The following is a 14,062-nucleotide window of genomic DNA, read 5'->3' on the forward strand; positions in this document are numbered from 1 at the left end:
AAAAAATATGAGATGTGCTTTAATTGTTGAATAACATAATAACAACATGTGGTGCTATTAACAATTGACGTTTGCCAGTTAGCCCAAACCCAGTTGCTCAGTCTTGTGTTGAGATAATATTACAGTACAGAATAATAATGTTCTAAACTGTGACTGTCAGACTAACTGGAAATACTTAGGTACCAAAAAGTTGCTCCTAAATGTATTGTTTAATAGGCAGTGTGCAGGAGGTGGCAAGTATTCTATAGAGTGACACTGGACAGACATGTTGCTGTTGTGTTAGTTAGAGAAGCTAGAATTAGTGGAGGCAGAGAGGGCAAATACATTTAATTCTGCACACGCACAGTTTCCATGCCAGCCCTGCATTAGTCAGTTCCTGAGTTAGGACTAGACACGCCCCTGTAGAGATTACCTGTGGTTCTAAATTGTTTCTCCCGAATTAAAAATAAATTGAAAACCTTTTTGCCCCCACTAATTGATCTGAAGGTAGCTAATAGCTAATTTGGGCACCACCTGAATGAATCAAATAGATATTAAAGCCTGGCCATTATATCCATGACTCATTCCAACCGGTGAAATGTATGCACGCCGACTTTACTGAGCAAAAAAAGCATTGCTTTTTAAAAAAACATTCTAATTATTGTTATTTATGGATATACATTCAGACTTCTGAAATATGTGCATATTTTTGTGCTAATAAATGATTTAAAAATAGGGGTTGGCGTAGGTTTATTATAAACTGGAATAAATTGTTTTCAAATAAGCTTAGCTCATGTAGCCATCTGAATTGTTTTCTTTAAAGGTGATATAGCAGCACTAACACACTAACATGCGCACACACTCACAAGGACACACACAGTGGTGGTGGTGGTGGTGTCTGCATCTAAAATAGAGCCTGCAGCGAACCATATGTGTGTCAGCGGGGAGTGAGCCCATGTCAGTGACACTTTGTGAACTGGACAGAGAAAACCTGCTGGGTCTGAAAGCAAGATCTCTGCCTCCCTTATTATTGAATAAAAGAGCGAAGTGGAGCGGGGGAGGGAGAGAGAGGTAACATATTCCAGGTGTATGGAAGAGCCTAGAAAATGGACAGTTGACCTACTCATTTAGTCCTTGTTCCATAAATGACAACTGCCGACACTTGAGCCAGCTTAAGAGTTTGAAGTGGAGAAATGAAGCCTAATTAGCTTCTCCCTGAGGTCCTCACTTCTTTTCTCTCTTCTTCTATGTCCATCTTTTTTACTTTGTGCCTATTATAATGAATCCTTTATGGCTGTGAAAGTGCAAAGTAGGACATTACTCCATTCAGACAAATCTCAGTTCAAATTTGAATCAATGTACTTATACTTAATTATCCTTTTATTAACTCATATCATGCAATTAAACACCTCATATACAGCTCCCCCTTTTGAAAAATGTAAAGACACTATAATTATGCAGCTATCATGTGACCAATCCCATCAGGCCATTTTACACTAGCTAACCTTGAATAAATGCAACAGCTTTTTGGTGCATGTGCTTTTACCATGTGTGTCAGAGGCTTCTGCTGATGTGACAGAGAGGGCCAGGCCTACATGTAAACCACAGGGAATCAACTTACATCCATGGTAGGTCAGTCCAGTTCAGTGTCTGTAACACATCTGAACATGCCAAACCCACAGAGTCTGATTGAGGCATGCGAAGAGGATGGACAACATCGTCCATCATGGACTGCTGTTTTACCAGCATTCTGACCTCAACCACCTCATCCAGTCACCAACAACAGCTGCTGGGCTGTGGAAAGTGCCAGAGTTTAGGCCATGTCACACCTCTGATGAACAGTAGGGGGAGGAGGAAGAGTCAAACTTATAAAAAAAAGTATAATAGGGGCCAGGTTGATATGAAAGCTGTCTTGGTATCGTAAATGTTCCAGATGAGATCTTGAGCAAGGTCATAGAAAGTATGGAATTTAAAAAGGGGAAACAGTTTGAACTTCCTCAACCAACTGGCCTGAATGATCTCAGCCCATACTGTGCCTGCTAACAGGAGCCAGTGAAGGCTAAATACAAGCCTTCACTGGCTCCTGTTCATGTCTCACATGACATACAAAAACATCCTCCTCACCTATAAATCACTGCACGACCTTGCCGTCCAGTACTTTTCATAGCTCCTCCACCTGTGCACTCCACCCTAAAACCTCTCTAAATCTATTTGGGCTGAAAATGGGCAAAGTGTCATATAAAGCCTTCAGATGACTGGACATGGTTAAAGCAGCCCATGGTTTTGTAATGAGATTATATAAGATCAGTTGACTCATGCAGGTGTCCTCATACTTTTGGCCATGTACTCTGAGCGTCCCTGAATTCACCTCCAGTTTGTCAGACATGCAAACTAATCACAAGTTTGCATTACAGAAGGTTGAACTTTATTATACTTCAAAGACTTTGATTGGAATTACAAGACTTGCTTCAGGCTAGAAAACCTATCAAACAACTACAGCGCCTTTTGCAAAAATAACACCACATTACGTCCGACCAGCAGCTAAACCTGCTGCATTTAAATCAGAAGCACCTGTCCAGTTCTGCAATACCTAAAAGCAAGGGCTGGGGGAAAAAATAAAAATGCTACAATTCTGGACGCTATCATGGAGTTACTGAAATACATATATATATATATTACGTATTATCAAATTACAAAAACAATGCATTTACTTACCTCTGCTTCCTTTAAACGATTGCAGGGCAGAGGAGGAGATGGGAGAGAGGGAGAGAGAGGGAGAGAGAGAAAGGTCAGCACAGTATGCTTTGCCTGTCAGATCCATTACAACCCTCTGTTACTCATTCTGAACACCGAGCTCAGCTGCAGAGACTTGTTTAATAGGAATCTGATTCAGAGAGTGGTGGAATAGCAAAGGACTCAGACAAACACACTCACACAGCCTTATGAGAAAGCCTTCTTTGATGAGGCATGTAATTTGAAACACATCTTGGACAAATTGTACAGGCTTAAAGAGGAGGCAGAGTGAGGAGGAATAAACGACGATGGATTAAAAAAGACGGTGAGGCAGAGAGGTCGTGAGGAAGGCAGGATTAGAAATGTAGGAATGTCCTGTCTTTAGTCTTTAAAATGTGGTTTGCAGGGGACAAGATGTTTTTTCTTTATCTATGTCATGACTTTCCAAAATAAAACGTACTAAATTATTTTATTTTATAAAATGTTGTTAGGCATGTGAGCATCTGTTACTCTATAAATCGTAAATTAAAAATGCAAGATGGACAACAGACAGGATACAAATGCAGAATTTTCTACTACTACTATCATCTTGGTATTCCACCAATAGAAAATGAAGGACAGTCTTTTTTTGATATCCAAGGGCCGAACTGTTTAAACACTTTTTATATCGACTTAGCCGCTGACTGTAAATGAATTCATGCAATCTGGTGGGTTCGCTGTTCAGGCCTATAGTAGACAAACAAAAACTTAGGCAGGCAGCAGAGATTTTCTGTTTTCGATTTTATCAATATCACCACTTCAGTATTAACTCGTAGAGGTTTAGTAAAGCTTTAAAGCCTTCAATGGCAAATCAGTGATGAAGAATTTTAGGATGCATTAATGTTGTGTTTGTGTTTCCATTACCCACAGAGACTTGAAGGAACGTCCTGACGCTCTTCAGCTAACTAAATCCTGTAGAATAAACACACTTGTTGATTCATGTACCATCTGGTCAATGTGTGACATGTTGGTGTTTTCAGCTTATTCTATTTTGACCTGCAGCTACAAGCATGTTGTGTGTGCGTACAAGAGCAAGTGTTTCATCTGTTGGCATCAGATTTTAGCTGTTTCCAGCATTTTCTCTGTCAAGCAGAGGACTGCAACTGAGGTGCTGCAGGCTGATGTGAACAGTCAAAGATTTTACCAGCTAGTTTTACTGTAGCTTCACAGCGATTACAACTAGACCTCTTATTATTCCCTCTAAGTCTCAGGGATGACCTTTCCTTGCCTAGGACCTCCATTAATATTTTAGTGCGCTCATTTCACAAGCATTAGCTGCTCTCTGCGACACTGCCCCAATGTCATTCAAACTCTTTAAAGTGATTACAGGGAGATAAAACTGAGTCGTTATAATCGTAACGTCTTTCATGGAGGTGGCGCTAGAATTTTTTAGCAGGTAAGGGACTTTCACAGCAGAGGAAGTGTTTCGAGCGTGACCATTTAAAATTACAAACAGTGGTTGGCAACTTCAAACTTTTCATCTTTATTTAATTTGTTTTTAAGGCTTTAATTAGAATCTGTTCTAAATGTAGCACAACATCTGTCAGTAAAAATGAGATTCCTTTATTAGGAAATTGTACATGTTGCAGTTTATTTAGCAGCGCCTCCATTTTAATTATGGTTAATTGACTGCATGTTTGCGTTCAAACACCTCCATGTCGCAGTGATTAAATCCCTTAGACGTTGCTGTTTAGCAGCTGAACAATCAAGTGAAACTAGGCTGTGGTGTTCAGACAGTCTCCCCTGAGGAAGAGAAGGGGCAGAAACATAATAGAAAAAGGATGAAAACAAGCTGGTGAAAACTACAAATCAGCAAATCTGGCTGTGTTGTGCTCCTTGTGGACTCGAGATTGTTGTGTCAAGGTCAAACCCTCAGTCAGAAATCTGAGTTCTGCTGTGGTAAACATAAAACTCAATGCTTTATGTTTTGCCGACTAACACACATGTTGTAGTATCATAGCTTTATAAACATATTGCTCAATCTGAGGAAAGTCGTCCAGTCATTGAGTTAGCTAGCAGTAAATCAACAAAACAAAAAGTATCATAACAAGATGATGATGCTCAGAATGTGGATATATAATTAAAACAATTTATAGTGATAAACAGGGATACACAGCTTTTCATATCTCAATCTGGATCAATATCTGCTCATGACAAGTGGCAACAAGATAAAAAACATGTGTCATGCCATATTGGGGGACCCGGCATGCCAGTGTTGTTTCCCGGCATGCCAGTTTTACAGTGAAATGTGCCTATAGTTTAGGACATGGCAATCTAAGTACAGCAGCATCTTCTGTGGCTGATAGCATGTCAGAACCATGTTCGACATTCTATGTTCTGCCCGCCTATCACCACAGTGATTTGTGTATAAATGAATACTGGTAGTCCTGCTTCATGATATTTACAGCCACACATATTTCCTATCTTTATTGTACTGGCTTTACTGTGCTGATTAAATTAAGCTCTTTTATTATATTTTTGATATGTTACCATGATAGATCACATCATTCTACTCTAGTTGGTGTGTTAGCCACTATAAGCTATGCCACAGCCAACTGAGTGAGACAAAAGGGACCAGCCATCTCCCAGATATGATTCACAGAAACTACTGATGTTAAGCTTGTAATGATGATACAACCCATTTAGTCAAATAGTTAACGCAAACTGTCCATTGGTATTAAATCAAGGAGAATGGTTTCCCCCTGAAAATTGTATGAAGTTATTCAAATCAGAATCACGAAGGTGCAATAACTTGTTGACCGTGACGACTACTTGTCAAGAGTACATACTATAGTCAGCTGCAGCTTAAGTTCTTCTCCTTTCTTCAAACCAAATCAGTAAAGAACTGACACATTTGCTGGGAATGAACCCGGGCTTTCATTCTACTTGTGAGGACAGGCTCTCGAAGTCCTTTATTTCTGAGATGACCTCTTCACAGTCTTTGTGTCTCTCAGGGCTCCAGCAGGTCAGCTCATTTTTTTCCACCTCTCCAGTTTAAAGTGAATTGCTTGGGATCTCATCTGATAGCTGATCCCTGAGGAAGTGTGTGACAGGAAAACGTAAAGAAGGACTGGAATTGATTGAGAGACAAAACAAAGTGAGGACGCCCTCAGCCCGATTAGCTCCTGTCAGCAGAACTAACCTCAAATCAAAGTGTGTGTGTATGCACACGCTTTGACTCTCAAGTTGGTTTGCACAAATATACTCTTATTGAGAATAAAATAGGCAAAGCAGTGCCCAAAGTGCTGACTGACGATATCATAATCAGGGGATGAGAATGCAAATCGGGCTTCTCTGTGGAAACTAAACAGCATTAAAGATTTACTCTGTACTTTCAGCATTATATTCATCCGCCTGGATACTTGCCAAATTCCCTACCTCCCTCAGCTTTACTCCATAGTCTCAAAATCATTCTCCTCATCTTCTTTTCCTTCTTGTTTCTGTCTTCCTCCCATGACTCTGCTCTCCTCTTAACGCTGCATCCTGCTCGTAGACAAGCACTGCTCTGGGATCTGATCGGTATCGCCTTTTGAAGCTGATATATGAGCTTTAGCGATCAGAGCAATAAACACGGTGGAGTATCAGAGTCACACGCATGGAGGAATGCTGAGTGCGGCCATAGTGGAAACCCTATCTCTTGTCTTAGAAAGGCTACATGCACACACAACTGGAAGAGAAACGATACACTTCTATGAGCAAGTCGTCAGAGGAAACCTAATAGGTAGGATAAGAACCTAATGATTTAACTACACTGAATTGGTTTTATTTGTGATGTTAGCGGTTCATCTTAAACATAAAACAAAACAAGAACAAGCATCTACAAAACTTTATCAACACCTCAGCTGAAATTAATTTGAAGAAATCCAACAAGAGTTTCTCTGACCACAAGTTGTACATTTCATGTCAAACATATTTGCTTTTGAAAGGACTTCACATGAACCCTATGAGAGGATACACTGTATAGATGATTAGACTTTTTCATAGAGTCATTTCATATAGACAAATTACTTGGATCAGGGTTGCTAATGCGCTTCAGGGCATTACAAGCTAATAATGTTGTGACAGGAGATCAAGGCAATTTTAATGTGAGGTCATGCGGGTTAGCTTTAACTGGCCGGGTATAAACTCATCTTGTCAGCGGTGCTATTACTGCTGCTGCAGAGTCAAACTGATCATGCTCGCATCAAACAACAGTGAGAGGAGAGAAGTTGAGTTTATCTCGGTCAGCAGAGACCGTCACCAACAAGATGGCTGCATGCGTTAATGTGGAAGTCATTCAGGCTTCAAACACTGACAACACATCCTAACAAAATAGTTTAGTGAAACAGTCAAAGTAAGGACGTGAAACTGCTGTGTCGCTTCTGTGACTCTATTATAGATCATCAAATTGCATTTCTTCTGAGGCTTTGAAACACTTTGTATTTTTTAAAGTGGAGGAATTGCAGTGAATCAATTGGACACAAAAGAATTGTGGATTTTTTTTTGTTCTCTTTATCAGCAGTGTGTAGTGTGGGATTTAATGGAGATGGGGAAAGTTGAAATCAATTTCATGGAGCACAGGGTTGAGTATTTTTCTTTCAGGTATTTTTTTTTATTTGGAGCAGCGGGACATTCACTTTATTATTACTGATTTGCTAAAAAGAAGACTGATGTTTTGCTGTAGTACATTCATTTGATTGCATTGGATGGCTCTATTCACTAAATGTAACGTGACATGTTCTACAGGCCATCCGTGGCAATTTACCGAATCATCGCAACATATTCACAAGTAAGATACTCAAATGTGTCCATAGCTGACAGATACAATAGATGATAGACAAATACAGTGAGGCAAAGACAGATGCAGCATCGATTGAGGATTTAACAGGCATACATTCAGACAAGATTACGTTTCTACAGGAAGAGAGGACATGTACAGGGGTGAGGCTCGAGAGTAAGGAGGAAATGAGGGGAGAGGAAGAACAGATATGGAAGTCTGCTCTCCTGTCGGTAATCTGAAATCTGTGTGGTGTCTAACCAACATCTTGTCTACAGCCTGAAGACTGACAGGCAGCATCTCATTCATATGAACACACAGCTTACACTGAATATTACATGTGGTGCTGTAAAATGAAGCAGCACACTAGCACACAGGTACATATTGTTCACATGAGATGTTCTTCTTTGTTTGAGGCTGCAGGAGCTCATATTGACAGTTAGCTGAAGCCATCCTCACTCACCGTTGCTCTAACGCACAGAATCAGGCTTAAAACAAATTGTTTTACTACGCTCCATGCCTTCTGAAGAGAAACTCTATTTAAGCAAACGGAGAAGACTTCTTTCCCGTCTCTGCTTACTTCCTCCCCCCTGCTCCTCTCGGCTTTCTATTTTCATATCCTCCCTCATTCATCTTCTCTTCCCCTCGCTGAAAACATCCCTCAACTGAACAATCTTGGCTCACCGCCAAGCATCAAAAATGTACATCCTCTACATTCGGTCCTTTCTTTTCATGTTAATGAGGGAAAAACTGAAGTGAAACTGAGTCCGTTCTCCCAATTATCTTTCTATCTTCGGACCCTTAAAGCCTGATTGTCTGCGTCACAGCACACGGCATTCCGACATTCCCTCTCTTCTCTTTTCTTCTTTGCAATAATTGCGGTACGCTCAACAGCTGCTCAAGATTTATCATCTCCAACTCAAACATAACACGCTCAGCTTCAGTCGCCATAGTTTCCTGTAAACACAAACAAGCAGAGTGTTGCAGAAGCAGAAAGTGGCGATATGACTAGTATAGAAAGCGTTTGTCTGCAGAGTATTGCAGAGATACGCAGACACACCAACGCACGGGTATTTATTCATGACAGCGTGAAGGCCACTATGGTGAAGGTACACTGGAGATTCGATGCAGAAGTATATTCCATGTGCTTTAGATTTCTTCTCTTTTTCTTTTGCATCTTCTCAGTTTGATGAGATTAGTCAAATATTTAATTGATCCGAGTGTGGAACAGAGAGAAAAAAAAAGAAAAACAGCCCAAAAAACTAGTGATGTCTAAAGAGGGTATTATGAGCTCCATCACAGAGTCAGTCAAAGGACGGACAACTGCCTGACAGACTGTCTAAAACAGTGACTGAGTCAGTAAGCGACAGGGACAAAGGGGAAAGAAGCAGGTGAAAAATCGGCGCCACATGTTGGAGTCAAACTCAGTGACGGGGAAAAAGCAGAGGAGAGTGAGATCAAGGTGGCGGCAGAAAGAAACTGACAGGGAAGAAATAGAAAGTCTGAAACAGTTGGCTTGTTATTTTACACTTTCTCTTGAACACACCTCACTTCATGTCGTGTTTGTTTGTGAGATCATCCCCTCCTTTCTGTGTATAAGCCTCACTGCAGCTCACAGACACGTCGAGGTCAACCTATAGATCTAAAGCTGGAGGAAAGACTGGCTGCTGGACACAGCGTGATAAATAATAGATAAGAAAGCATGTCACTAGATTAGCCTGACACAGCTACAGGTCTGCTGCCTCTGGCTGTTTGAACGGCTCGCGAAATGAATTGTAGAGAAAAATAATAGGGAAGTGCTGTTCCTTCTCTCTCCTCTACTTGACTGCAGGTCTGTCAGACCAGCGTACTTCCAATCCAGGTCCTTGATTTTTCTTATCTGTGGGGTGAGCTCCGCCAGAGAGTGTGCAGCCATGAGCTAGAAGATGATGATGAATAGACTGCTGCTGCTAAGAGTCTCAGCTCTCACACGGCGCTTTCCTGTGGCTGCCATGCTTCCATAACCTTCGACCGGGTGTGAAAAACAAAGCTGCATCCGTCTTTTACTCCTGCAAGCAGAAAAAATACTCAGCAGCCGTTTCGTTTCCGTCTTACTGTCTCTTTCTGAAGCCGACAGATGCTGCCTCATTGTCACTGTTGAGCAGTAAAGATATCTTTTGAGTGAAATTACAAACTGTGCTACGCCTGTTGTCCTCACTACATCTAAAAACAGAGTCATTTCTGGGAGAGAGGAGAAGAAAGATGTTTGGAGAGAAAAAGCAGAAATCACAGGATGAGAAATTAATGCTGAGAATCTCTGTTTCTCTTTTCTGTTCTCTAACTGGTGGCTGGATCTTAAACTTGCTGCATTAGAGGGAACCTAGGCTGATACAAAAAAAAAAAAGGACACGTCGGCTGTAATTGAATCCATATATTTGCATTAATGAGCTGTGAGAAAAAAAAAAGGCTCCAGAATGGAGATAAATGAAAACACAGATGAGAAAAGCACTAAAAATGAGGGCAGGGGATTCACAGCAGACGTAATGTATTCACACGGCTGCTATGTTTTTCTCTCTCTGCAAGACAGTAAGTCCCCTAAACAGGAGATTTTGAAAATGTGTAAAAAAAAAAAAAAAGTTGGAAATTATGCAAAACAGTGTGATGGGGCTAACGATAGACGCTGTGTTTTTCTTGTTCTGGTTTAAGTCTGCACAGTGAATTCAAATTCAAGGATTTACATTCAGTCGGCTAACTTTCTGTACAAAACTGTCCTATCTCCTCTCTAATACCATCCTATCAGACACAATCCCTCAGCTCCTGTCTGTATCCCACGGTGATAGTGCGGCTGTGGCAAAGGGCCAAGTGTTGAGCCAATCATACACAAGCTCTCTCTTATCTGTCTGCTCCAGCGGGGAAACAAGGGAAGAGCTCAGGAGGATGCAGAGATAAATGTCCTCTCTTTACTCCGAGTGCATTTACTCGGCGCTGTTTAATCCTTTTCTCCTGCTCGTCTCTCCCCTGTACCTCAATCCCTCTCCGTAACTTTACAGGTTCCTCTGTCCTTGGCGTGTTACAGCTGTACGGAGCCCAGCTTGTTCCTCACGTCTTGTTTCCCCAACTCTTCATCCCTTGCTTTGTATCTGGGCATTTTCTGTCTTCTTTTTCTTCTGTTGTCTGTTTACAGAGTAAATGCCAGAGGAAAGTTCAAACAAAGCCTGTGGGCGGAAGCTCTCACATTGTACTGAGTGTCTGTCATAAAGTGTGTGTGTGTCTTAGTGCTGATACACACCTGTCTCTAAGGCTTTGTCAAACTGAATGCAAGTCAAATGAATGCAGAGGAAACATCCACCCTGGGCCCCAGACGAGCACTCACACTAAACTTTTCACAAAGTGTTTTTATGTTGGCTGGATTTGAACAGGGAGAACAAATCAACCTTTTTTTTTGTTGTTGTTGTTGTTGTGAGAAAACTGTGGGTAATTCCTGGAGGTTACCCAAAGTAAAACGGAGCGCTGACTTAATCCAAACCTAGTAGTGAAGTCGAGCCCCCCATAAATGGGCCGGCAGCCGTGGGTTTGAAACCGACCTCGGCCATCACGTCGTCCCTCACCGTCTGTCCTCCAAACACCTTCCGTCTCTCTGCTCTGTCCTGTCTAATAAAAGGTAAAAAGGCCCAAAGAATAACCTGCATACAGATAAACTCTTTATTGTCCACTTAACCATTACGCTCACATCATTGTGCTAATGCTGTATGCAGAATAGCTGAACACAGCATTAGCACAAACTTGCTAGCTAAATATTAGGGAGGTTTTCTCACTCTTTTTTGCATGAATTCCTCTGAGTGTGAAGAAAAGGAAAATCTAACCTGTGCATGTACGAGAGTACTGCTCATTTATAATAATTATCACCTTCGGGGGTATCTTGTATCAGGAAACAGTGCATCGGGCAGGGGTCAAGATCTGACCTCAAGAAAGGCAACTCAGCCAGAAGAAAAGCTTCCACACACATACACTGATAAAAAAAGAAGATATTTTTAGCGTAGCTGCAGTTTGAGGACAGGAAAAACATTAATAAGCAGAGCAGCGCTTACAAATGTTTTCATCCTTCACTCTTACACCGAACGTCTCACAAACACAAGAGAGAAACAACAGCCTGCATTATGTTTGATCACAGTTAGTAGTAAAAAGTACTAGCTGAAACCACACACACACACACACACACACACACACACACACACACACACACACACACAGCACATACATGAGGTTCTACCACCCACAGCAGCCATGAGCTAATTTCACAGTCTCGCGGGAGTGTAAAAGGCTTAGTCAGGAACAGAGTCAGAGAGCGAAACAAAGGGGAAAATGGGAAGGTGCTGATGAAGGAAAATGAGGAGAATGGATTGGAAAGGCCAATGCAGGATAGACACGGAGAGGGAGGAGGGGAGGAGAACACGGCGACAGATAAAAAAGATGGTGCAGAAGAGAGCTGCTACAGCTGGGAGATGACTTCATGTGAGACTGAACACGCAAAAGCATTCCTGAACACGAGATGATTTTCACACTTCATGATGAAGAATACGGACACTTTTTCTTCATTAACTCAAGGCTCAAGTTCACCATTTCCTTTCAAAACTCGAACTTCAATGTGACCTAATATTTCAGTTTGGGCGTTGAGTATTGTGTGTGCCATTTGCCTATTTTCAGACCACATGGTAAGCGTGTGTTGGAGTCATCCCATAGGTCTGTAGAGTGTGCTAAACGACGAGTTCAATGATGTGAAATCAAGAATTTCCCCCCAAAAAACGGCTTCAAGTTTTGTAAGCTGTTGAACCCTCTTTACATCCCTCATACAGCCCTGCAGCTTTCTGCCCCCCAGATGGCAGCACATAGAGACGGGGCACAGCAGTTAGTGTTAAAAAAAGGGTTTTACTGCCACCTGTACAAGATAAATAAGGAGTTTTTTTAAAGCTACGCTGCACAGACTGACAATACCACATTTCTAAATGAAAACGTTGATCTTGGTTTAGTTTATTTTTTTCCAGGTAATGATTCAAGCTCTTTCATTTGCAGCATTCATTGGCATCACAAACTTGGTGTACAATTTACATTTCTGCTTTTAATCACAAGTCCCATCTGTAACCCAGACCTGGGTGGTCCTCCTGAGAGAAGGCTGTCGTGTAATGTTGGTTCAGGTATCTGCTCAGTTGTTGATAAAAAGCTACTTTGCCAGAACAAACCAAAAAAAAAAAAAAGATGATTACAGCAATTCAAATTCAGCAATTAAATAAAGTTGTTAGTGGTAAAGTAGTAAATGCAAATTAAGGCCTGCCAAAAAAAACACAATTTAAACTAAAACGACCAGAATCTTTCAAAGTTTGAACCAGAGCAACACAGAGGCAGATACATCAGCTTCCTCTGTGAAGAATGAAAACTCTACACAACACTCAATTTATCCATTTCCAAATCGCTTTTGTCGATCTAATGTGCTGTGATCTCAACCCTCTCTCTCTCTCTCTCTCGGTTCTTAACAAATAAACAACACCAGGTCCCTAACAAGCTCACAAGGGGATTGGCCCTTCAAAACCTAGTGATCTCTTTTCCAATTGGCTGAAGCATGAGCTTTCTCTCCACAGGGTTGATACAGTGATTTAATACAATGAGTACTGTAGATTCTATTAGAACAGTTTAATTACAGCAATCTCTTTGGAGTTGATCTGAGGTTCCATCACAATTACATTTATCTGAATTGTTTTTGAAATGACACAAAAAAGGTCTTTCTTCTGAGTCCACAAAAACAAAATGAAATTTAATGAGCTCTCCTGAGAGAAGCCCCCTCCCTCTGCTTTCATTGGTCGATAGAGGCCTTATAGTATCTCTCAGAGGTGAAACAAGGATATACAAAACATTGTGAATCATATCAGTTTGAATATTTCTATAACTATTATATTTCAATCATCATAGATGTTACACAAGACAAAGTGAACCACAAAGGATCCTGACTGACCACATCTGAGGCATGCATGCTAGTCTACGGAGAACCGGCCCCATTTTTAAGCTCTGCCCGAAGACCTCACAAAGATTAAAACACTAACATGTCCCGGTTTTAACCAAGCAAAACAATACACTATGCTTGCCACACTGTTTTTTCTCTATTATGCAAATCAATGGCATTGCCAAGACTGTTGCTGTTTGAATAGATGCAAAAAACCCATTGCTAATTGTTAATTCAGGTCGAGCAGCACAAAGAGTTGAATTACGTGAATTTGAATCTTTTTTTTGTGGTAAATAAAAATATGAATCAATGACCAAAAAAAGATACAGGTATAACGTAGGTATAACGTTCAGTTGATGACAGGCACGATCTGAAGAATCAGGTTCAACAATGTAAATCCTTCGGGTGGTTTCACACTCGGGGCCTGGATCAGACTGCTTGATCCCAAAGTTCATTTGATCACTGTGAACAGAAACGCTCTGTGTGTCATGGTTTGTTTTTGTTTCTGTATTTAATCTTGTTTTAGTTTTCATTATTTCCCTCCTGTTCTGTGCATGTATGTTCCTAGTGTGGTTTACTTTAGT

At 41.0% G+C, this 14,062-nt stretch overlaps 1 protein-coding gene across 2 annotated transcripts in view; it reads right to left on the reverse strand.

Annotated features, from left to right (window-relative positions):
- Positions 1 to 14,062, reverse strand: part of spock1 (SPARC (osteonectin), cwcv and kazal like domains proteoglycan 1) — an 81,228-nt gene that overhangs the window by 40,425 nt on the left and 26,741 nt on the right. The gene's annotated exons all lie outside the window — the stretch shown is intronic.

Source organism: Symphodus melops, assembly GCF_947650265.1.
Source record: "Symphodus melops genome assembly, chromosome: 9".
Lineage (NCBI taxonomy): Eukaryota > Metazoa > Chordata > Actinopteri > Labriformes > Labridae > Symphodus > Symphodus melops.